General features: G+C 34.3%; 1 protein-coding gene across 1 annotated transcript in view; it reads right to left on the bottom strand.

Moving 5' to 3' along the window:
- Gdap2 (ganglioside induced differentiation associated protein 2) overlaps window positions 1-27,159 on the bottom strand; it is a 107,716-nt gene extending 80,557 nt beyond the window's left edge. The window contains exon 1 of the mRNA XM_068775080.1: window positions 27,045-27,159. The gene's annotated coding sequence lies outside the window, so the exon portion shown is untranslated. The remainder of the gene's footprint in view (window positions 1-27,044) is intronic.
- Window positions 27,160-27,366: the final 207 nt, after the last annotated feature.

Genomic DNA, 27,366 nt, shown 5'->3' with positions numbered 1-27,366 from the left:
CTATTTTTTTAATTATAGTATGACAACAAAAGAAAAAATATGAATCTAAATCGATACTGAATTGTGATATATCAATAACGGTTCTGTTATGTGTTCCTTTATAGTTGACACGACATTAAAAATTTACTTTGCACAACATTGCAGACAGATCAGACCACATCAAATTAAATTGATCGATTAAGATTGAAATTAAATGTGACCGCACGTAAGAGGAAACATCTGCCTTTTGACTTTAGACACCAAGAGAGCTCTTAATTTGAAAATGTTTCCTCAACTGCGCAATATTCTTCAAGGCTGTGTGTTTAAAAATACTTAGTTAAATTCAAAAATCTGTTTTTTTTAAATATTAAGTTAAATTAAAATTATTAAGATGGTTTCTCGAGACTATAAGAATATATTTACTTTTTAAAAAGGTATCTAATAGACCTTAAATAACTATAGAATTTATAGGTAACTTAGTGACGAATAAAAATACGTGTGCTCTTCGAACTTTAAAGTCAAAGTTCGTACTTCTAGTCACAAAAGGTAACGACGGAAGTTGGTGAAGCGGTCTGGAACGGTAAATCAGACGCCGTGAGTCATGCGGTACGAGGGGCCAACGACTCGCTGTGCCGCCAGAGGTTCCGCATCACCGGCCCGAAACGAAAAATATTAAATTAAAAATGTTTGATAATTACAATTTTCATATTAACATAAGCTTCTGCTTAACATTGTTTAGAAAACTGTAATTAACTAATAGAAAGAAATCTTTCAGTCACTTCAATGAGTTATAAAGAAGGAAAGTAACTGATCCAGCGGATTGGCATGGTATTGGCACTGGGCAGGCAACATAACGAGCAGAATAGAGGACCGTTGAAGCTTTAAGGTCTGGAGTAGAGATGACGTACCGACAGGTAACCACAAGGTGGGCAGACGATCTTGATAACGTCATCTGAAGATCAGAAGAAACCGCTTTCAACCGGTCCTATTGGATATCTATAGAGGATCGTTCTGATGATGTACACATAAGTTACGGCAGCAAAACACATGGGATTAAATCGGCATATTTTTCATTGAATTTTTACTTCTTGTTGACACATGACATTTTTCTGCGTTAACAACAAACCTTTATATTTAAAGGTCTCCATTGGATTAGACTTTTCCTATGATCATTGTACTTTATGTATCGTAATATGATTTACTTTAATAATGCTTCTTGCTTTATAATTAAAGGTATTAAAGTACCCGGCGACAAATATTGCACATCCACCTTTGAAAAGAGACAATCGGCCAATTTCGGCTTCGTATAGCGTTATCTCAGTCGCACGAAATACAAAGAGTCCGATATCTATTAGGAGCTGTTACAACAAGTATCATTTGCTGATTTTGGTAATTATTTTTATTCTCTGTATAAAATACACTAATTTTTCTACAAGCGGCGGCTTTAGGTTGGGGTAAATAAAAAAATCTATAACAATAAAATAAAAAATAACATGTTCACATAATGTTTACGTATATAATTATTTAGTGATATTGACCTGTTTGAGAGCACAGATAGTAAATGGAAATAACTGAGAATTAGAATTATTATTATTTTTATAACAATGTCTCATTTTAAAAATAAATATAAAGGTTTTATGGTATGGTAATTTCATGCGACTGAGATAACGCTCTACGAAGCCGAAATTAACCGATTGTTTCGTTCCATAGGTCGATGTGCAATATTTATCGCCGGATACTGCACATCCTTTAATTTTTATTTTTGAAAAGAATAATTGTCTTGTAATAATAATCACAAGATTTAATTATTTAGTAATATTTGCAAACTACAAGAAAAATCAACTATGAAACCCTGGATCGGATTAATAACACAAAAAGCGGCTGTTCGGTAAAAAATGAGCCTTTGTTTTAGAATGATTCTTAAATATGTAGGGTACTTCGAGAAAATATATTGCGACCAATGACAAGGGGTTTTTAAGGCAAACTGTAGCAATACCTACTAGAGGATTGCTCTTCAGAGAAGGTTGTATATGTAGCATAATTTCCCCTAGACATATACAAGACAACACATTGGTACGAGCACCATAATATTTATTGTATCTTCAAAGTTTTAAACAGGCACATGTGTTATAAAAAGTTAGATTTTTATCGTCTTTGACAAAATCAGATTTCGCTATGTCGATCCAAAAAGATCAATATTAATCCCTTTGAGAATTCCTAGTTTTTACTCTTGGAACAAAATTCTATTTACAGTTTATAGACTATATACTATCTCCTAGTATTAGGATCGGGCCAAGCGGTTTTCTCGCAATGTTTACCATCACGAGTAACGGTAAAGATGTAGTTATACACGGTCTACAGGTTTTACGTTTTCAATTTTTTAATGAAATATGACGTTTAATTTTAAGCAGAGTAAGAAATATAATTATAGTAATATTGGCCCTTGCTTTTTATACACTTTGACCACCTCTCAGGTAATTTGTGGACATCTTTTGCGAGTCAGAGATTTTAGAGACAGAGAGATATATGAGAAATTCGAAAAATAGACCTCATAATTAGAGAAGTGCAGGATCTTAATGCGTGTACCATCGATGAAAATAAATAGCAGTCAGAATAAGCATGTCTAGTGAAATATAAAATACTACAAAAATTACAAATTGAACTTTGAACCTACGCTTGCAAGCCGCTGCCATTAAGGCGTTTTGACTTGAAATATAAAATACTGCAAACTGTGCAAATCGAACTTTGAACCTTCGCTTGCAAGCCACTGTAATTAACCTTTAGGCGTTTATTACGCGAATGTCAAATACATTGACGATAAGCTTGTAAAAAAATGTACATAAATAATACGTAAATGTACACCTTAGTACAATTTAAATATCCGTAAATATATAAATATACTGTACCTATTCTAAAACTCATCACCTCACTGTCATAATAAACATTCCAATTAAAAACAATGGAACACGTGTCAATTAAAAATATTGCGGGTAGTTGTAAATAAACAAAAACAAACGGCTACATTAGACCGGCGACCGTCGCCGACGGCTGACGTCACCGCCGCGCACACAACGCGCATTTGCTGCGTGCACACAAGTTTACTCATGAACAAGATAAAGCAAATTTAAGTAAACTGTATGATTCATCAGTGCTTCACCAGTTAAAGTGAATATAAAGTGTTGTTAAATTTCTCGAATCGAAGTACTATTTATGTAAGAACGCTCCATAAGACGTGCAGACTGGCTTCTAAGGTCATTTCTACGTTTTAGTTTTAATATGATAATTTAAATTGAAATTCGTAAGCCGGAATTCAGACGGTATAATTGACATTATCATGGAAAGTCATTCGTTCTGGCAAAATGTTTTTAATATACAACTAGTAGCATCATCACAATTACATATACATATTTAATGGAATCAGACGTTACCTCGCGGAAGTCCATCCTAAGTAAATAAGCCTCTCGGGACTCTGTGTTTGGCACTAATCGGTGTAACATAACTCCTGAAGACTACCACTACCACTGCATATGCGGAAGTGGCTAAATATTGGTCCTTTTTTAACTTAGGATGGACTCCTGAAGATACCCCGTGGAAGGGTGAAACACGTGTTGAGTAATTTGGCGGTGGCGGTTGTGTGATTCGCACTGTTTGCCGCATACGCATTTATCAGCGGGCAGGCGGGCAGGCGGGCGGTGCATTTTATTGCACGAGTACCACTGCATGTGCGGAAGTAGCTAAATATTGGTCCTTTTCTTAATTACATATACATTACGATACATTAATTTTCCTCGTCAAATAATAAGGAACAAAAGAGAAGTACACAAGCAGTTTCACATTGTAACCTTAAAAATATGTATAATGGTAATCATGGTGACCAGAGACCTGGGACCTGAATGAGTTGATCGGAAATTGTGACGTGATCAGAGAATGGTGACGAAGTCGTGATCGATAAAATTACCAATGGGGATAGAAGTGTATTCTTTTAAATAGGTTGTATACCATCATCATCATGTAAGCTGAATAGCGCGCTCTGCAAGACATAGACTTCTCACTTTCCGCGAGCGACAAGTCCCGCCTATTGCCATTTTAAACTAGCAAATCATCAAAGTGCATTAGTGATCTTGGGTCTTTTGACCCGATTTCGCAGCGAACCTCCGACCATTGCCCCCTCCATTATTCTCTGAGTGAATTTGAGTTTTCTTCTAAGGGTTTCAAATTCATAAGTCATCAACACAGTGGTCAAACACCTTCGTTTAGAGACATGGATTGTACTGTAGATTGCAAATTAGGTTTATATACTACCTATATAAACTTAATTTGTAATCTATAGATAAATCTTTATATTATCTAAATAAAAAAAAATGAAAGAAAATGAATTATATTCTAGATTGCTCCCAGTTTTACTTTTCTGACAATAGACGCCCACAGTAAGGTCAAAAAGACAATAGGTCTTCCCAAAAATTGACACGACGACCGGTCCTGCGCTGCCAGCATCTTTACTATATCCTCGGCGTCTACCAACACGTAGTCGCCACTCGAGAAACTTTCGGCCCCAATAGCCTTCGGTTGCACGCGCGAAGTACCACGTCCACTGCACACAAGCAATTCTTTGAGCTACGTCTGTGATCTTGGTTCTCCTACGAATCTCCTCATTTCTTATTCCTCCTTCCACACAATAGCATTATTTTTTTGATTATTTTCTCTTATAAGGATAGTCTTCAATATATACAACAGCAGACTAAATTTACGAAACATTCATACATACACAAAACATTCAAACCATATTTGGTTGCATCCTAAATTGGTTACATCACTTAAATGGTTTTACACTTGTCACATACCTGAATATAAATTCCGTCGATTACAAAACATGAATAAATCCACGATACAAATTTAACTTGTTCGTTATTGTTTCTAGAATGTTCAGTATTTCATTCTGAACCAGTTTTTTTATTAACATAAAAAAGTAAAGTAGGTGAAATTAGTGTGACTTCATATGTAAATAAACTCGTCTATCTAGTTTTAAATGTTTAGTATGACTCATAATATACTGATAGTATCGTAGATATATCAAGAAGATGTATGACCAGTATCCTAAAAGGCCGGACTGATTTAATCTCAAACAGCGCTCAGGATATATATATATATATATAAATATATATCTTACTTACATCAGCAAACGGCTTTATAGCTTCTACACCTAATTCTAATATCAACCTATACAAAGTGATGACTCTAAAATATGTTACATTCATTTATTTTTTTGACGATTGACATATAATTTCTGGCAGTACAAACCAACTATATCGACGTTGCCTATCCACACCGCTTCTATCGACTAGTGGTCGTCATTAATCTTTTGGCCCCAACGACGATCGGTCGCACGAAAAAAAAAATATAACGCAAAAATTAAAAAAAAAAACAAATCTTCGAACCGCGTCGGTTATCTTATCGTTCGTTTTTCTGTGGATCTTCTCATTCCAGGTTCAATCTCGCAACGAAACTCTGATCATAGCCGTCTCTATTGCCCTCTGGGTGACTTTAATTTTTAAGTATCTATTTCAAATGACCTATTATAACAATATTTCTCAAGTTTAACCTGCATTTCCAATCAAATCGATCAATATTATTTCATTTACTTAAACTCACTCGCTAAATGAAATGATTCTATTGGTTCTTAACAAACATACAACTCTTAACGCAACCTCGCATGTTTAGAAAATTATATCAAAAGCCCCAAGTAATAGTATCGAAATATTTTCATTGTTTTCACATTACTGTTTTTTACAACTTTCATCTTTAGTATTTAAAGCATTTTCATCATTCATTAAGCGGCAAGATGTCCACTGATGAACAAAAGCCTCCCTCATTGACTTCCATTAGTACCAGTTGGAATCGATCTGCATCCTTCGGTTTTCGAATTTTCAGAAATTCCTCACATTACTTTCAACTAGAAACTCCTAAATGCTATAATGAAATTTGTCGAACAATAATTTTTAAATATTTAATGGAATCAGGCGTTATTTTGCGGAAGTCCATCCTAAGTAAGAAAAGGACTAATATTTAGCCACTTCCGCACATGCAGTGGTAGTGGTAGTCTTCAGTAGTTATGTTACACCGATTAGTGCCAAACACAGAGACTCTGTTTTGCACGACTACCACTGCATGTGCGAAAGTAGCTAAATATTGGTCCTGTTCTTACAATAAATTTTAAATTTATAACCAAGATACGGAAGGTCTAAGATATCTTGTGAACCTTTATCATATATGCATACATTTAAACCAATAAGAGTTTTTTTGGCGAGTTTATTTTTATTTCTAGTACTTATCATTTTTAAAACAAGATTTTAAGTTATGACACATGGCATATTTAAGTCAGTCCGAAGGGCCAATTGAATACTACGTTTCTGTCGCGCTTTAAAAAATGTTGAGAACGTAGTAAATATAAGTTAAATTGCGTATTATTAACAATGGCGCACAATTGTTTCTGAATGTTAATCCATGCATTATTTATGCGCATGAAAACAGACAGCTAAGATCAGCAAATGGAGTCGAAGAGCCTAGAAGCTTAAAGCTTGTTATGCTTTAAAAGTTTTGCAAAAGCGCACAGGGTTAATATGATACATGTTTTTATTGTGTCAGTATGTCGATTATGTTTAGCTTTTTTCGTTTTTTCAACTTAGATACTGTCAAAAACGTGACATTCAAATGAAATATGTTTTTTTTTATTTTACTATTACGTAATCGTACCATCTTGTGTCCACACAAAGATGCCGATGAGTACGTAACTATTATTTTTAAACGGTTTTATTTAGTTCGACCCGTACGGAATTTATTTGTATCAAAATTAGAAAATAAAATTTAAGCACCTTCCCGTTGTCAGATTGATCTGAAATTTGGTACACACATTTAATTTAGATGACAATACAATATATTCATTATATTGTATTGTATCAATAACATTATAAATCTAAGATGGCCGCCGATACAAAATGGCGGATTACGTATTTTTCTTTAACCCCCTCAATATGGGTATCAAATGAAAGGGCTACACTAGTAAAACACAATGATTATGTCAAAATTTAAAATTCAAGATGGACGCCGTTCCAATATGGCGGACTAGGTACATATTTTTCCACAACCACCACAATATGGGTATCAAAAAACCGTTTAACTTAAAAGTTTTTTAAATGTATTTATTATGTGCAAAATAATTTACTAATAGATCCTAACTTTTGGCCACCTCCTAACAAGAAATAAAATTAATTACATTATGTTAATGTGGTGTAATGTATGTACGTTCATGTGTGTGTGTGGGTTTACGTAGTGAAAAAATTCTAGATCTTTCCTTTATCACCATTTTAGCCCTAGGACTGAACCTAGGCCTGTAATAATGAATCCATATTCGTTCGTTCCAGTTTATCACAAAGATATCTATGGGGGCATATACCATATTCATACACGCTTGGCAAGCGGGTTGGCGATCTCAGTGCGGTATATGGTATTATCATAGGACGCTGCTGTGCATCCTCTGAAAACTTATTTATGAGCAGAAGCAATCCTGTATAATTAATCCAAAAAATGAGATATATATAAGATTGTACATCGGGAATTGAACCCGTACCTCCGATTGCAAATCTTAGTCCTCTACCGCTGGACTACCACTGCTCATACCATATATTAACTGACGGTATATGAGTTATTGATTCACACTTTGAAAGCTTTTGCAGCTGTAAACAATCACCCTGTATATTAAGATGATAATTTCAAATCATTACAAAATCAAAATGATCCTTATTCGAAAAGGTTGATACGAGCACTTTCGTATCGTCGACATTCTTGTCCCTGCAGGAAGCTGTCACTAGTTTTAAGACTGTAATCTGTGAATTGATCCCGAGACCTGGGATCACAAGTCTCAGTCCTCTACCGCTGGGTGCCCGCATCTTAAGACGACCCTAATAAGGTAGTTTGTTCTTGTGGGATGCCTTACGCTGAGCTTGTTGCTTCGTGATCTCTTATACCTTCATACTCTATAGCGTCATCTGTTCGACACGCTAAGTAACTGTCACTTCAACTTGTCAATCTAAGTTCTGCCGGTAACCTTCTTCCGTCTACGGAATCCTTCATTCCTGACACGATCAGACTGATCTCTTTTTATTTCACTCAAGTTTCAAACATAATCAAGAACCTATTTTATTACATATTTTGCTACATATAAAACTCTGTATATATACAGTACTGTGATATAAAATAATTATAGAATTTAAATAATAAAAATGTGATATAGAATAACAATGTAATTATGAAAATGTAAAAAGAAAAGAGGAAAATGAATGAAAGGTGAAACAGAGCAAAAGGGAAAGACAGCAGAATTGTGGCATGAAAGAATAGACCGAAAGACAATGTGAAGTATGAAAGAAGAGAAAGTAAATAATAAAAAATTATGTGAATAATTAAATTTGCCCGTAAAATCCCTGTCCACCAAAAGATAGGGGATACGCGACTCGGGTTCAAAATACATATAAAACGCTTATTCTATCATCTGCAATGTTAATGTACTTTTATAATTTGGTTGTAAAATAATGGTATCTATAAAACTGTTAGTGATAACCTGTTTAAAGTTACGAAATCAATTTAGTGACCTTATAGCATATTGTCATCTACCCACGTAACGTGCGGTAATATAGTTAATTAAAAATAAAATTCTATAAAAAGTTCATACAAGGCTATGATAGCAATCTGTCCATGGCCCATGGTTTAAAAAAAACAAACACATGAGTAACGGACATTAGTACGAAGTTAAGTAAACGCGTTGTACGATCAATGTCTTATAGCGTAATCATTTGACCCCGTATAACGCGCTATATACATGTTTTAATTTAAATGAAATCTTAAGAAAAAATTGCACTACGAACAAAATACGTGCGGTTTTTTAAAATCAAAGTAATAACATTATTCCAAGTGTATAAGAGTCATTTAAAATTTCACGGCACGGAAATATAACGAGGGAAATCCCCGAACTAAGACATTTGATACACGAAGGACACGAAAAGGCCATATAAAAGTATTGTCAATATAGTGCTACAAATAAACTTTGAAAAAAAAAATCAGAATAGAGATTCAAAAACAAACTTAAGACATTTTTTTGTAAAACAAAATATTTTATTACGCCTAATAAATCAACGATAGATATTTTTTATTTGAATCAATAAAGAAAAACTTCGTGACTCTAGTGAGTTCAAATACGTTTCCTTTATAACCTGTGGTACAAGATGGCGTTGACAAACGTCAAAACTAAAATAGAACTTATGAGGACCATTAAAGAGAAAAATATACGTGGCCACGTGAAGACTTCCCGCCTAATTACGCGGTAATGGCGGCCGAGCTAATGAGCCACAAATAACACAGCGAACTGAAGTATTTTCTTAATCGCATACGCAATTACCTAGCTGCCAGAACTTGTATTTAAAAAAAAATCGAACCACTTCTAATGACTAATTAGAGACGCAAAACATTATTCTAATGATTCTTTTGTAACCTATTTTACTATCAACGTTATATTTTTTTCCGTTTATAATATACTCAAGTAAAATTATACTTAAAAAAATTAATGTCCAGGCTTTTTAAAAGTTAAATCAGTACCGCGTCTGCCTATGTCATCATAATTCGTTCGTTTATAAAATAAAAAAAAACCATCGTCCACAGCTGGTCATAGGTCCAGCTTGTGAGTGGTCGTCCAACGCTGCATTTCGGGTCCAGTTTCGACTCCAAAACCTCATAGTCTCCAACCATCATATATATGAAATTTCCACCTATGTACTATATCTCAAAAACCATAAGAATATGACTTCAAATTTGGTAGGAATATTACTTATGCTGCATAAAGGTCAGTTAGGAACGGGTTTTACCAAATTCCACCCGAAAGGAGAGCAGATGGGGCGCTTAATTAAAAATGTATATATCCCAATTACGCCGAGCAATGTGTATATTATTAAATACAATACAGTCAAAAAGGTTACTTTATTTTATGATTGAATTATGCCTGCGTGATAGGGGCTCTGAGAAGTTTGAAGATCATCATGTCAGCCGGTCATCATCATGACGCTCATCGTGAAGCCACCTCCATCAGACGAAAGGGGGCGAGAACCTTTCGGCCTCAGCGACCTTCGATCGCAAGAGCGATATACCCCTCCTCGTCCCAGTGGGCGATCTCATCATTTCTGAAATATCGAAAGACTGGGAAGACGAACAATACGTGTAAATTAAAAATGCTATTAATAGCCGTGAAGTATTTGTCAGTGCATCCGACAGCACCGTGATCAAGGAACAAACACGTCGCGTTAGCACTGCCATGTTCGTTCAATTAGCGCGTCAGTATTACAGTTTCCTCGTGCGTTCGTATTTGTCGTGACGCCTTTCCTATGTTTAGTTCATTTATGCAAATGTACTTTACTTCATAACGCATCCATTTTACCTAAACGTAATTAAGAATACGAACAGAATAATCTTTATATTGCTTACGACCTTGTGTAGCGTGCTAATTAATGGAAATAATCGATGCGAATTCATTAAAATAAGTAATGTAGTTTAACTAGTTATTGATAAACTATTATACCTTTTTTAATTATATATTCATTATTGATTACTAAATATTATACCAAGAAATCACTTAATATAGCTCGAAGAATTGCTCGTCTACTGCCCGTAGGTGGGGCACATCGCTCGTGGCGATCACGAGCTAGAAGACGCAGGGTAAATCGCTCGTTCAAGATCACGAGTGGCGATCAGGAACTGGTAGACGCAGGGTAAATCCCTCACTAGGTAGACCGACGACTTTGTCGGGAGAAGTCGACTCTATAGGAACGAATACGGACAGCATAAAACCAGTCATCATGGTTATCTTTTAAAAGGACCAATGCCTTGCAATTGGCGTCTGACAACTCATATGATGATGAATTCATATTTTTTTTTAATTATGGTCCCCGCTGTTGGGGACCTCTCGTTCCCCTATCTCGTGTGGGACAGGGACTTTTTAATTCTAGTAATTTATTCATATTTTTTATTATTATCATTCTCTTCTTTCATATATCATCTTATCTGTCGTACTGTTTCTTTCATTCTACAATTTTCCCAGTCTTTCTCTTTCATTCCATTAGCCATACATTCATCCTCAACCACCACATTCTAGGTTTCTTACTATTTTATTTTGCAACATTATTTATTGTTCAAATATTTAACACGAATGAATTCATATTTGCTGGTATGTATTGTAACGACCGATGCAATATCTGACACAAAGGACATCGCCGGGAACAAAGAACGCATTCCACAAACGGGCCAGTCGGGGCTGACGGCGAAATATCAAAAATTCGCAGGTTATTAAGGCAATATAGTTATACGGGCTCTATTTTGCGTCTCTCGCTTAAAGCACGTTTCACTGCAGCTAGCAGGCTGTGAGATGAAATATACAGAATACAATAGTCTCTACCTTCAGGTGGTTCAACTGTTTCTTTACTTCACCTCTTTGCCTAGCGTCGAACCATCTAGAAATTACCTGTTTGCGGTACTTAAGGATGGGCCACGAGAAAGGCTCTGGATAACCGGCAGGTTACCGCGGGTTGAAGTAGAGTTCGCGGCGTATATACTAAAGGTTTTCTAGAAGTTGTAACTTCTAGAAAACTGTAAGTAAGTATTGTAATAATAGTAAGTACTGTAGTAAAGTTTTCGCAGAGTTCCAGTCTAGTTTTCGCTTTATGAAATCGTACGCGAATAATCAGTATAGCTCCGTGGCTATTTGTTATCTCGGTGCTATGAATGAACACACATTTTCAGTACAAGTGTCATTTTAATTCGTGCCCTATCCTGACACGTAACAGCACAATTTACGTTAAAAGCATCTTATTGTGGACATTTGTTAAATCAAAATGAAATTATTCCGTAAAAAGCTATTACAAGCACTTTCGAATCGTCAATCAACATAAAATATCGGCATTTGTATGAAAAGGACCAATATTTAGCTACTTCCGCACATGCAGTGGTAGTCGTGCAATAAAGTGCACCGCCCGCCAGTCCACTGATAAATGCGCATGCGGCAAACAATGCTAATCACACAACCGCCACCACCAAATCACTCAACACGTGTTTCACCCCTCCACGGGGCATCTTCAGGAGCTATGTTACACCGATTAGTGCCAAACACAGAGTCTCGGCAAAAATTTCGGCATTGTTGTCCCAACAGGAAGCTACCATCGGGCTCAGAAGGCACTGCTGAGAAGAGCCGTGAAACTCAACAGTTGCTCTTTACAAATATAGTTTTATAAAGAATTCGCGACAATAATTAACTTCCTGAGTGAGCATCGACAACATCAAATTCCATACATTAACACTAGTATAGTATTGAATTAGATAGAATAATATATTTTTTTATATTTGTTTTAAATCTCTCCAGTGGCAGAACTGAATTTGACTTTGGAATTTTATTGTACATACGTTACACATTGTACCATGAACGATTTATTTAATTTTTGAACACGAGAACTAGAAGCATATAGCTTATTTTTATTCCATGTATTAACACCGTGTTATTATTTATTATTACTTATTATGTTATTCACGACCAAATGTCAGTATTATTTGGTGAAAGAGATAGATGCTTCTCTGGTACTATCCAAGATGGAAGATTTTATAAAAGATAGCCTTGCCAGAGCTAAGTACAAATAAACAATGCAGTCAATGTGGCCAAACTATTTAGAAATCGATACGTTACTTAGAACACACTACGTGAACTGGGTCTCGCTCGCACCGTAAAACGAACAAGGAATGAAATGTTACTAATTACATATCAAACCACCTATATCAAGGCTGGAAAACTTATTTATCTCGGATTTCATGCATCTAATCGTGGATATCATTTTTTCAAAGGCTTTAAATGGTGTACTACACCCAAATGTCTAGATATATAGAACGAGGAAGCTCTATTATTAGGATTTTATCAACGACCAATCGCTTCTAAAGTCAATTTGACACCGATAATAAGAGAAAGAGAGAAAAATTGTGAAGGATGAAAGAGAGAGAGATAATAAGAGAGAACGAGGGGGAGAAAGAAGGAGAGAGGGGGAGAGAGAAGGAGAAAGGGGGAGAGAGAAGAAGAGAGGGGGAGAGAGAAGGAGAGAGTGGAAGGGAGGGAGAGTGAAAATAGAAAAGTTTGTGAAAAATTCATTGTAAAATGTATACCTGTTCCAAAAATAAGGTAAAGAAGCGAGAGGATCCAAAATAACGTAGGCCGTTAGAAATAGGGATGAGACTCTTAAAATCTTTACACCTATCACCAATCATCCTGTATTTTAATATTCAAAATCGCCCTAAATTAATTACATTCACATCAATTATTACAAAAAAACTGTTTTTTTTTTTAACATTAAAATAAAAACTATTTCAACGTGACCTGCATATCCATATAACAATTCATCATAATGAAAAGTTTGAACTGGCTATTTAAGTTGGCTTCAGGCTGTATTCAAGACCACAGCCTCCGTGCTTAACGAGAACATCGTTAACTCGCTGCAACTAACGACTGTAGCGACGTCGTGATTTTAAACTGGGAAATAAAATAACAAATGTTTTTAAAAACTCCGTTCAGTCGAAACTAAAATTAAAATAAATTGATATAAAATCTTTAAGGGGTTGAATGCATAATTCCTTTATTCAATTACTGTATGCTATACACTATCAAAAGATCAATAGTTTCAATAAATACATTTAAAATTTTTTTAAGTTAAACGGTTTTTTGATATCCATATTGTGGTGGTTGTGGAAAAATATTTACCTAGTCAGCCATATAGGAACGGCAATCATCTTGAATTTTAAATTTTTACATAATCATCGTGTTTTACTAGTGTAGCCCTTTCATTTGATACCCATATTGAGGGGGTTAAGGAAAAATACGTAATCCGCCATTTTGTCTCGGCGGTCATCTTAGATTAATAATGTTATTGATTTTATTATATTGTATTGTCATCCAAATTAAATGTGTGTACCAAATTTCATATCAATCTGACAACGGGAAGGTGCTTAAATTTCAATTTCTAATTTTGATCCAAATAAATAAATTCCGTACGGGTCGAACTAAAAAAACCGTTTAAAAATAATAGACAAAATATTATTTTCAAAATCGAATTATATATCACATTTAATTATTGTTTATTATCTGTCCCTGCAAACTTTGTACTACCAGATGTTATTTGCCTGTCGAATTTCAATAAAAAAAAATATGTAACATATTTCAGATTGACCTCTGTATTGACCGCCCTTGCTCTGCCCGCTGCGAGCTACTTTCTGCGATCTTAAATATATCATTGGTCTACCTACGTCTATAGTCTCGTAGTCGTCACTTAAAAAGCTTTTTGCCCAGCGACCATCACTCGTAGCGATGTGCCTCACCAACTGCCACTTCGCACGAGTAATTCTTAGAACTAAGTTTTCTAGCTGATCTCCCCATTTCTGATCACGAAGCTAAACTTCGAGAACAGCCTTCTCCATTGCTCTCTTGCTGACCTTTAACCTACTTATGAGGCCTGTCGTAAGCGACAACGTTTATGCTCCATATATCATCACTGACAACACACATTGTTAGACCTTTTGTCTTCAAACGTTGCGGTATTTTAGACGGTAAGAACTTTCTGAAAGTCGCCCATCAGAGTTGGATTCGGAGACTGATCTCTTTCTTGAAATTAGACCAGTGATTCCCTAAATGGTCTATATCGACCCCTAGTGGTCTATGACAACCTGCAACCCCTTGCAAGGGGTCTACGTCGGCGAAAAAACATTTGGAGGTCCATTAAATGAAAATGGGGGTCCACAGACTGGGTATCATTAACCGAAGAGATTTAAGATTAACCCTTACAAAATTGACGCCAAATGTTGATAATTTATTATTAAAGCATCAGGTTCATCCTTCCCACTAAAAATATTGACTTATTGCTTATGATATTTTATTTATAGTTTATTTTATGTTTATTCAATGTTACGTATATTTTACATAACAGATAGAAAATATTACTTTGAGTAGTTTTAATTTAAATTCAATTAATAAATGTATAAATTAACATGTGTTTTTACTTTAAGTTTTTAACACTAAACTTCACTACAGTTAGAAATTTACAGGAAATCAATATCAGGTAAGTAGGGTGTCTACCCAACACGGAAAACATGGCAAGGGGTCTACGACACAAAAAAGTTTGGGGAACTCTGATATAGATTGTTATACTAATTTTAAACATCTTTAACCCTTTCGTTACCAGCGCTGGAGTTAGACGGCATCCACTGGACGCCCCGTGTGTACCAGCGCCGCATTAAGATGGCATTCATTTGTCGTTCCTTATATTGCAGTGTTATTGAATTAATTCCTCTGAGGGTACAATCATATTATTGAACGCGCCTTTACTCAAAAACAATTCTACGAAAGTGCAGTATGTATTTGAAAACTAAAATTTAAAATATAAAAATTATCACCTCAATAATAAACTACTAAGGTTGAACGAAAGACGTTTTACTTTCAATTTATAAATCAGTAGAAATAAATCGAAGTAGAAGGTGCGTTGTTTGCAGTGCAGACATGAATCTAAATATGAACGTAAATATTGTAATGAGGGCTTATGTGTAGATCTCTGTTTCAAGATTTATCACAGCCAAATAAATTACTAAAAATTATCTTAACTTCCATTTTTAATTAATATCCCTGTAAAATCTTTAAATATGTAACACAAATGAGAAAATTCGAATATCAGCCTACTGCCATGCAATGTGCACATGCACGCACATGCCTGGTTTAGTAGCGTCTCTTCGGCGGAACGTACTGCGGTAATGAAAGGGTAAATATCTCACCCCCTATCAAGCGCATATTATATCCTGTGCTCCAACAATAGTTAAGATAACAATCTCATAACTATGTCCTCAACTTACACACTATTAAGATTCCTCTGAAGCCTGCGACGTGCTTTTGAGATTTATGGAACAACTTAGGTTTAAGGACATAATTATTCAACATACCAACATATCAGCCTTCACGAATAATCCTTATATTTATCTATTTCATTTATATTTACTCTTTTTTGTACACCACAGACAATAAATACATGAAAAAAAAGGAAACAATTCATATGGTACAAGATGCGGTCTCTACTAACCAACCTTTAAATTTAAAATAGTAAACTATTTGCATTACTTAAACAGAAACAAAATGATTCTTCATTGTTATCAAACAGGAACGCCAATTGACCAAATAGAAAGTCTTGTTCACATTGACCAGTTGAAATATACCATTATAAATAACTGTTATTTATTTTAGTAAAACATTAATTTGTTCAATCGTTTCGATTTCTATTAATTTATTTATTAGTGGGACCGGAAAGTAATGATGCTCACTTAAAATAAAAAGGTAAATTCACACGACTACATTTTTAACAAGTTTTTATTTTTAGCCAACGATATATTCACCTTCGTTATCAACAACCTTTTGCCGTCTCGTATACAAATTTTCAATGCCGGAGCGATAAAAAACAATTGCTTTTTTTTTTGTAAAACATGTCGACAGAAACGACATTACTTTCCGGTTCCCCTAACATTATGTATATCATGATAAGGATGCAAGAGGATCCTAATTTAGTTTGAACTTTCCTTTCATGATATCTTTCAATTTAAAGTTTTAAGCACTCCGTGCAACCCTATCTGAGAAACACAAAACAAACCAAAACGGTTTTTGTGGTCAATCCAGAGATAAACAACCTTTTTAATCAACGAGTCAATAAATTTAAAATTTTTGGCGGGCCGCACATAAAGTAACACTTATTAATGATTTACAAAAGTTTATTGACAATATACATTAGAATTAAAAAAAAAATAAAAACAAACAAGGAATGAAAAACGAAAATGCTTGAAATCTTTAATGAGAAGTTTTACAATGTTTGTTTGATACAAGATGTATCAAAAAAATATTTTGTCAAATTTTTGTCAAACGTGCGACAGAGATAACGCTCTACGAAGCGGAAATTATCAGACGCTTTCCAAAGATCGATGTGCAATATTTATCGCCGGGGATTTATGAGTTTTATCAGGCCTAAAGGTAAACTTCACTGTCGGTCAGCACTGACCGCGTTAGCAGAGAACTTGTTAACAAAGCCGTATTCTAATTTCTTTTTAAACTTATTACATAATAATCCAAAGATATTACATGTATAGAGTTACTAACATTAGAAGATATATCTATCATACCAATCTCTAGGTAGATTCACTTATTACCTTCTGCAATACTCTCACAAACTTATCTAAGACAGTATTAAAACGAATGAAACGTAATTGTATTAAGTGAACTGTCTGATATATCTTGAACACGTCCTCGCGTATTCGTGACGAAGTCCAAACGGCTCCAGCGCGTTGCACAATGTCTATTGCCACGTCACAAATACCAAAGCCGTATTAATTCGATATGCGTGCGGTTTGTAGACAACTTAACAGGCTTCCCGGACGAACGAAGGTGGAAGCCATGACGGATTTAGCCGCCCTATCCTATTTCCACTAAGTTGTTCTATCAACGGTTAGGATATATTCGTTGCTATTAAATTATATTTGAGATGTTTTAACAACAATTTTGTTTTACATCCAAAATACCTCAATGCTTAAAGGCGAAGGTCTTTCATCTGAGTGTTTCCGGTGATGATTCACGATTGTCTGAACAATGAAGAGCTACGCACGGAGATACACAGAAAAGCGAAGATCACCGACGTAGCTCCGAAGAATTGTTCGTCTGAAGTGGCAGGGCGGAAAGTGGAAGTGGCGGAGCACATTGTAGCGACCACGAGCCAGTAAACGTATTTAATGGAATCAGGCGTTACCTTGCGGAAGACCATCCTAAGTAAGAAAAGGACCAATATTTAGCCACTTCCGCACACTCCAAACCAGACTCTGTGTTTGGCACTAATCAGTGTAAAATAACTCCTAAAGATGCCCAGTGAAGAGGTGAAACACGTGTTGAGTGATTTAACGGTGGCAGTTGTGTAATTCGCATTGTTTGCCGCATACGCATTTATCAGCGGGCTGGCGGGCGGTGCACTTTATTGCACGACTACCACTGCATGTGCGGAAGTGGCTAAATATCCTTTTCTTACCCGGTAAACGTAGTTAGGACCCTTACTAGTTTGAACGACGACATATTTAAATTTACGGGAAGTCGCTGTGGATGTGGACAAGGCGGGTAGCGTGACGATCTTTGGAGACATTTATCTTTAATTTTATAAATATTACGAAGCATTTTATTGTATTCTTAAGAGTTTTATGCGCACAGTAGCTCAAAGAACTAGGACAGGGCCATGCTTGGTTAAGCATAAGACGCTGCTGCCGATCTTCTGGGAACTTGTTTATGAGCAGTGACAATCCTTTTTAATTATTGCACAAAAATTATATAAGATTGTACAGAAATCAAGCCCGTGAATTACGATCGCCTGAGTTACAATCAATAATTTGCAGTTAGTTTAAGAAAACATCAAAACCGCCCCAACCGAAATAAATTTAGCCGTGAAGCTGTACAGAGTACATGCAAAACTTTTTATTTCGTTCAAATATTATATCGAAAGATTAAAGGAAATTTTAACTACAGATTCTATTTTCAACATATAAAATAAAAATTTTCGTCCATATAAGAAATTAAGTAGTTTAATACCGTTTGTTTTTATTGAAGTTTATCTATAAAAGATTGGTTATAGGTGTAAACGCCTTCAAACGGTGACTGTATAGTTCATTTTTCAGCAAAAAGCTTTAAAGTTTTTAGAACTAAATCTCAATCAACCTGTATATAGTCGTTAATCTGAATTATGGTAGATTAATATATCTTTGTATTGAAATGCGATAAGCCAATAATTTCATGTCTGTGGGACGTCCAATCCTGAACGTAAATCTTTCTCTTAGATATAAAAAGATTCGGTAGAAAAGCGCTATGTATCCAGAATCTTCCGACAACCATAAATAGGGACAAAGACCAAGAGCAATACTTACCAGTTCGTGGTCTGGCAGTAGAACCTTAAAATCCCATTAGCCATCTGATCTAAATAGTACTCGTATTTGTGTAGCAAGCGGACCTAATATCAGCATGAAATTGCGCACTAGTTGCAGCTTACTCGACATTCATAGGCCCGTTATACACTCAACACAACTAAAAGGTGGCGCAAAAGTAATGTCGTAATGTGAACGCGCCTTTACTTTTACAAATGGCGCCAAACGTCACTGTGCTTTGACATTTATAATGTAGATACATAGAGAATTATTTTTTCTATAAGCGATGGAACGATATACACATCAAGAACGTGAAATTAATGTTACTGGTTATTTGACAAATTTTTAGTCATTTTACTAATGGTCGAGATCTATGTGCTCCAATAATCCCCTAGACATGTCACTTTAAAATCTAACATTGAAGAAAATATCGCTTATTTAGAGCTAGATGATTTACAAGCAACAATTCAAAATTCCGTAAAACACTCAATTATGCATCAACTAGGGAGGTCACTTGTGCGATATCATTTATTCTAGCCCACTTGAGCGATATCATTTATTCTAAATAATGTCATCAACTTTACACTCTCAAATAATCTTTTCACAACATCTAAATTATTTTTTTAAATATATATACAATTGTCTGCCGGTACAAATTATGACATTACTTTTGCACCGCCCGTTATATATTGTACCCTGATTTGCATTACAAATTAAAATATAAATACGGGTGTCAGGGATAAATATCAATTGATATTCCTGCAACGATTCGTCGAGTTTGGAGATCACCTTGCGACTAAGTGTGATTATCATTAAACACGAACAATAAGATTGTGATGATAAATTCATCACACGTTCTCAGCCCACACACGTGGACTTACCATCACGACAATTAAAAAGCACATGTTTCTAAATTTAAAACTGCTAGATGGGTAAAATTTTCAAGTGACGTAATTAACTCTTCTTATACAATAACTATGAACTCGTCGTTATAGCCCATAAACGACCACTGCCAGGCATAGGCCTCCCTCAGAGATATCTATGGGGGAATATCCCACGAACGTCTAACTCAGAGCTCCCCAAACTTTTTTGTGTCGTAGACCCCTGTTTTTCCGTGTTCGGTAGACCCCTACTTTACCTGATATTCATTCGTATTTATACAGTGACGAATTGAACAAGTCAGTGCAAGGTAGCGAAGCTCTGAGATTGCGACTCTCAGGTTTTTACAAGTTCAAAATGTATTGCGACCACAAAGCGAATACCAGCATCCTACAACTTACACAATTTTATAAACATATATAATAATTTTTTTACTTCATAGGTACTTTTATAAATAATGTAAACGTTTTGATATTATAAGATAGTACGATGTAAGTAAATAGGTACTATCAGTGTATGTGTTGAGATCCACTATCCTGGACCCTTATTTTCATTTCATGGACCCCCAAATTTTTTTTTCGCTGACGTAAATCCCTTGCAGGTTGTCATAGACCCCTAGGGGTCGATAAAGACCACTCTGGGAATCACTGGTCTGACTTGACAGACGGGTTGGGGATCGCCGTATGGTATTATGGTACGCAGAGGACGCTGCTGTCCATCTTCTGGAATACTATCTATAATCAGTTGGAATTTTATATAAATAATGCACAAAGTGTTAATTATATAAAACTGTATCTATATCGCTACTCAAGTGAGAGTATATATAGACGTTAGTATATTTATATATAGTTTTTCTTGTCTTATTTAGTTTCTTCTTTTTCTTTCTGGTTTTTCTCACATATGATATTTAGTTATTTCATCTACCTTCATAAATTCATCCTCTGCATCGCTTGAATAGTTAACGGTAGAAAATGCCGGCCTTAAATTCGTAGTTGGAAGAGCAGTGGTAGCCCAGATCGCGGGTATGATTCCGGAGAACCAATCTTATATAATTCACACTTTGTGCCTTAGTAAAAAAAAGATTTGCCTCTTCTCAATGACAAGTTTAAAGAGGATAGGCTGAAGCATCATCTACGTATCACAACACCAAACCGTGATCATCACCCCGTCTACCAAGTGTGGCGATTATGGTATATCCCCTCATAGATATCTTTGGGGTAGGCTTATATTTTCTGGTCACTAAAAAGCGTTTCTCTTTTTTTAAAAAAGATCCAATATTTAACCACTTCCACACATGTTAAGAAAGTGGCTAAATATTAGTCCTTTTCTTACTTAGGATGGACTTCCGCAAGGTAACGCCTGATTCCATTAAATACGTTTCTCTTTTGTTTTTTGTATTGAATCAATAACTTTTGAAATTATGTCAATTGGAGCAGCTCTTTCGGGTTGCCATTATTTTGAAATGACAGTAAGTACTGAATATATTCAATCTTTACATGAATAGATTACTATACAGGAATGTACAGCTAATTGGTCATCAAATAATGAATGGTATACCATAATCAAAACTAAATTCAGATTACTACATTTAAAATTATTTATTATTTACCATATGTCTCTGCAGAAGTTAATTATAGTTTTATAGTGATCGCATTATAAAGGATGATTGTAAATAGATGTAAAAACTTTTATTATTTTTACTAATAATAACTAATCAATCATTCAAGCTTTGTTATAGAAAATTTTAATTAATAATTGGTATGAAAGTCTGTGTAAAGAATCCATGATCCTTTATGGATTCTTTACTTTTAATATGAATCGGTTTAAAATTAGAACGAATATTTTTTAAAAATTAAATCATATTTCGGCAGAAGTGTAGATCAAGATATAAACCTATTTGATTATTATTTTTATTTAAATATAGAACTGATGGATGGACGATTATAAAGAGCCGTTTATACTAAATTATTTACAAGGGATTCTATACTCTTTCCTTCAACAAATAAAAACTAAATTAGCGTGACTCTAACAACATGTACTAATCAAAACTAAGGCGCAGCCCCGAACTTAGCTGAACTCCAGTTCGATAAACTTTCGACCAGGGTCAAGTACGTCGATGGGCCACGACTTCGGTTCAAAGGAACGGTCCTCGCGTGCCATACATATAAATGAAATTACCAATAAAGACAAGAACGAAATTTTGCGGTACATACAATAATCATTTTTTCAACTATAAATCGAAAAAAATTCCAACTATTCTTCTTATAAATGATATGCCAATGCTCAATACAATTTACATATCTAATATTAGTATATGAAGGATCTTAATTTTCAATTAAAATTTTTATTATCTTAATATTTATGTCATTCAATTCATGCGACAACCATATAAAAGGTTGTACTTTGAAATTGAATTGTCTCTATAATGAAGATATCTTGCATTTACGAAAATACAACCTTAATAAAATAAAAATATTATATGGTTTTATATCTGTTTTATTGATTTTTAATACCTCAATGTTTCAAATACCTTCTCTCTGATCGTAATATTTTAAAATTATTAAATAATAAGTAATATTTGTTACTGTTTTAAAAACATTTTGACAACGATCTTAAAAATTGATTTCATCACATATAGGGGTGTAATGCACCCTGCATTGGAACTCTCAGAACTTTACGTTAAATTCAAACTATCTTTATTCAATTAGGCATTTACATACGCATTTGAATCGTCGATTATTTTAACATATAGTAAGCTACCAGTAGCTCTGAAAGCCGATTTGTTGATAAGAGCCGACAAAAAACAGTTGCTCTTTTAAATGCAATTTAATAATTTCCTGGTGTATATTATCATATCAACCACATAAATGACGTCAACAAACCAAGTTCCGTATATTTTGTACAACTTTTAATTTTTGGTTTATAAATAAGAAACATGTCTAAGACAGCTTGTGTAACTTATTATATATATCTACACCCAAACCCGTAATAATTTGTTAATTTTTTTTTATAATAAGACTAGATTTAGGCGTCTTTAAAAAAGAATTTAACAATGTGTACATACTATATCAATAATACATATTAACTAACATCTCTTGATCGCTATGGTAACATTTATTTAATAACATACTTTTAATTTATATATAAAACTATGAAACGAAAGGTGTAAGATATTTCGTGGAACATTATATATACGTACACCCATACCCAAAAAGGATTTATTAACTTTTTGAAGACGAAATAGGCTTTACGAGTTTAAAAGATAAATTTAAAGGATACCATTATAAGTTAGGTCAATCTCATTCTTTTTTTATCAAAGTAAACTCCGGCCTTCGATTATAACACACACAAGCAATCATTATAAATGCTCCTAAATGGTTAATAATATATGTAATTAAAAATCGAATTCACAATCCCATATTTATTTTGCACGTGAAACGGAGACTTGAATATTTAAAAGAAACTTAATATGGAAGTAGACAATTTGTATACAATACAGTGGCGCATACGCAGCTTAAAGAATCCCTCGTGCGAACGAAAGCCGTAGGGATCGGAAGATGGGTGGCGACGAGCCGGTAGACGCGGCCTGGGTAAGCCCCCCATTGGGCCTGGCGACATAGTCAAGGTCGCTGGAAGTCACTGGATTCAGGCAGAGCAGGACTGGTCCTTGTGGCAATCTTTGGAAAAGTCCTATGCCTTATAGAGGGCGATTAGATGGCCCCCGCTATTAGGAGCCTCTCGTACCCCCTATCTGGTGTGGGACAGGAACTAGTTTACATTTAATTAATTTTTTCACAAACATTTTTATTTTCTCTCTCTTCTTTCATACATCATATGATCTTTCGTTCGTTTCATTCTTACCACAATTCTTCTCTCGTTCCCTTTCGCTCTGTAACGCCTTTCATTCATCCCTCATTACTTTTTTACATTTTCTTTATATTATATTATTATTCTATATAACTTTTTTTTATTTTATCGCTTTATTTTACATTATTTTATTTGATACTAATTATTTACAGATTTATAAGCTTTTGTTTTTGTCTATCACTTTATTTCCCTACATAGTAAGAGGAAGTCTTTCTTTGTTGTATGTTCTCTTATCAGGGAGGCTATTGATTCCTCCTTGATTATAGATGAGAGAGACATTAAAGAGGGCATTTATCGGCTGATAGTTGACCCTAAGCTTTTGCACAAAATTATTTCTCGCGTATTGCTAATATTTAGACTTATGTTAAGGTATATACGGATATATGAATCAGTTAATATATTTATTTATTAATATATACATAACCGCTTTTACACCAACCAGACGCCATGATTGATTAGGAATTTTTATCTGCTACGCGTAAATTTTTGATTTCACTACTCGTAGTTTTTTTCTTTGTTTGTTTTTATATATTACTAGCCGATCCCGCAAACGCTGTTTTGCAAAAATAAATAAAGTTTTTAATTAACAAATAAAAAATAAGGGTTGATCGCAGAGGGGTGAAAATTTAGAATTGTATTGTATTTTTGTATGCTGTATCATAATAAAATAAAAACAAAAAAATTTGTCTAAAAAATAAAATAAAAATTAGGGGTGACCAACCCTTATCACTTAGGGGTATGGAAAATAGATAATAGCCGATTCTCAGACCTGCTGAATACGCATATAAAATTTGGTAAAAATCGGTCAAGCCGTTTCGGAGGAGTACGGTAACTAACATTGTGACAGGGATATTTTATATATTAGATAACGTAATTCGAATTTCAAAACGCCTTTTCTTGTTATTTTAACTGTACCTCATTTTTATTTCTAAAATAACGACTTTTGGATGGGGTGTATGATTATTTGACAGTAAAAATAAATAAATATTCACACGCTTTAAAGCTTTCACACCAATAAACGATCACGCTGTATATCCGGAAATGTTAACGTTGACCATTACTGCTAAAATTATTAATTATAATTACCAATTAAATCTATATTAAGAACACTGTTTCCACACAAGGATACAGTTAAAACAACACGGAAGCGATTAATGAAGATAGAAGAAACATTAAAAAGTCATTCATTTTATTTTCATTTCCCGTCTTTACAAATATATATTAAGGATAAATATTGGCATTAAAGAAAGTATACTATACTCCAGTTTAATAGGTACAAATGTACTTAACTACAATAGGATAACAGGACAAAAGCTGTATATAAAAATATCCAAATAAGAGAAATATAAGATAAAATTAAACTACATAAAATAATCAAAAAATAATCTGTAACAAAATGAGACTGAATGTAAATAGTAAATAAATATACCTAAAATGTAGTAATTTACACATTTCATCGTGTCATCACTGGCAACAACTACAACTAGTTGTATTCTATCGCATTTAGACTCTGTTGTATATTGAAAGAGATGTTTCTTAGTTTTAGGAACACTGTACATTCGAGCTGAATTGTACGAATGATCTCCTTCTAAAAGTTGAATTTCTCTAGTTAGATTTTTTGCCATAGTTACAAGAATAACAGTATTTAATGGAATCAGGCGTTACTTTGCGGAAGTTCATCTTAAGTAAGAAAAGGACGAAAACGCCTGATTCCATTAAATATTACCCTTTCTATTCTGATATTTGCATTTAATTGTATTGCAACGGGCCGAATACTTGTGGAGGGGTGCACGACTACCACTGCATGTGCAGAAGTGGCTAAATATTGGTCCTTTTCTTACTTAGAAAGCGTAAGACAGATGAAATGTAGGGAGTAAGGAAAGGAATAAAAGATCTTAAGACGCGTGGTAGAAGAGAGCGAAAATAAAAAAATATATGTGAAAAATTTAATTAAAAAAAAAATCCCTATCCCAAACTAGTTAACGGTACGAGAGACCCCCAATAGCGAAGGCGATTAAAAACATAATAACCTATATGTAGAATGATTAAAAATATATATAAAAAACACGCTTTAAAAATCGTACATTTATATAACTAATAATATATATACAAATAATTTTTATTATTCGAACTAAGACAATTCTAGATTATATTCTCAGATCAATGCTGCACATTTTTAAACGATAATAACAAATGATTGAACCATTTGCAAATCGAACGGTAAACACAAAAGCCTATTTACCGACAAATTTACGACAGTCTTCAATTGTTATGCATTCAATTATTTTGCGGCAGACGACCGTGTACTGTATGTACTTATTAAAAATTCAATTACAGTGCACATAATTATTGTTTTTAAAAAAACTCATGCGTCATGTGGAATTACGCAATAATAAATTAAAAAACATACAATTACATTTCCTTTTGCTGTAAAACTTTTTTTTCCTGGAATAATTGAGTATGAAATACAGTACATTCTAGACATACAAAAACAATTATTTTTCTGAAACTTCAGTGCTGCCCAAATGGCATTTGCAGATTCCTTATGTTCGAGGTGGCAGTTCACAGAAAGCACCTAATCAAAAACCTCTTTTAAGATATCGAAGCTAGATGGCTCGCACAGGAACTTTGGCTCATTCCATTTCACAGGATTGAGAGAAAACATAACATATATACACAATAGGAGAAACGAGAGGGTATAATATGTAATTATGTTAGAGCATCATTTATGAAAGAATCATTAAGTCCAGAAACAATGAAACATATATTCTTTTTAATACGCTTTGCAATGCACCTTTGAAAAGTCAAGACATTTGTACATTTAAATATGCATTTATACATAGAGTATTTAGTCTCTACTGTCAGATATAGATCGGAATATGTCAAGAAATTCCATTGTTACACTTTTAATGTCAATTCGACAACATATTCCGTCATGAATTTTCTATTTATCACGTCAAAATCAGCATGAAACTTATATATATTTAATAATAATTGTCGTTAAATATGACAGCTTGAATCAACCTATATTCCATATAAATATTAATGAAAAAAAAAATCACAATTGATCCTTGTTTACACAATGTCTTGTTCGTAATACAATTCCGCGACCGGTTTAAACAAATATAATCAATGAAATAAAAAAGCGTCCCATTTAACGGATGACTTAACAAAGATGTTATTTACTATTGTTACGTTTAGGCAAACGTTGTGAGAACAGAAGTACCCAAGTTTCAAACTTCAATCATTCACAAAGATAAAATATTCTATTTCCATACCATTAATTTGGAAATCCAGCTTGATGGATGTCTTCTTCCTCGAGTAACAATTATCACACACACAACAGCACAAGTCGTACACAAACACACAACCGTAGCCGCGACACGACCGCCTCGCTCGACAGCCCGATGGATACTAACTGATCATCATTAACTTCAATGTAAACTCAACTCGCGTGCAGTTTACGGGAAACTATGTTTTGTTTGCATTTGCGTAGCGTTTATATTTGTTCAACGGCAGCGAACAGGCTTTCAAATGCAGCGCAACCAGTTTGGCCCACGCCTTCGTTTTCCAATCCGTATAGCCCAACTAAAGGTATAA

This window comes from Battus philenor, unplaced genomic scaffold (genome assembly GCF_028537555.1).
Source record: "Battus philenor isolate CCGP_79_NKW_IND1 unplaced genomic scaffold, ilBatPhil1.0.hap1 SCAF_8, whole genome shotgun sequence".
Lineage (NCBI taxonomy): Eukaryota > Metazoa > Arthropoda > Insecta > Lepidoptera > Papilionidae > Battus > Battus philenor.
Note: the sequence above shows the minus strand (reverse complement) of the source record. Positions and strands in the feature narration are given on the sequence as shown.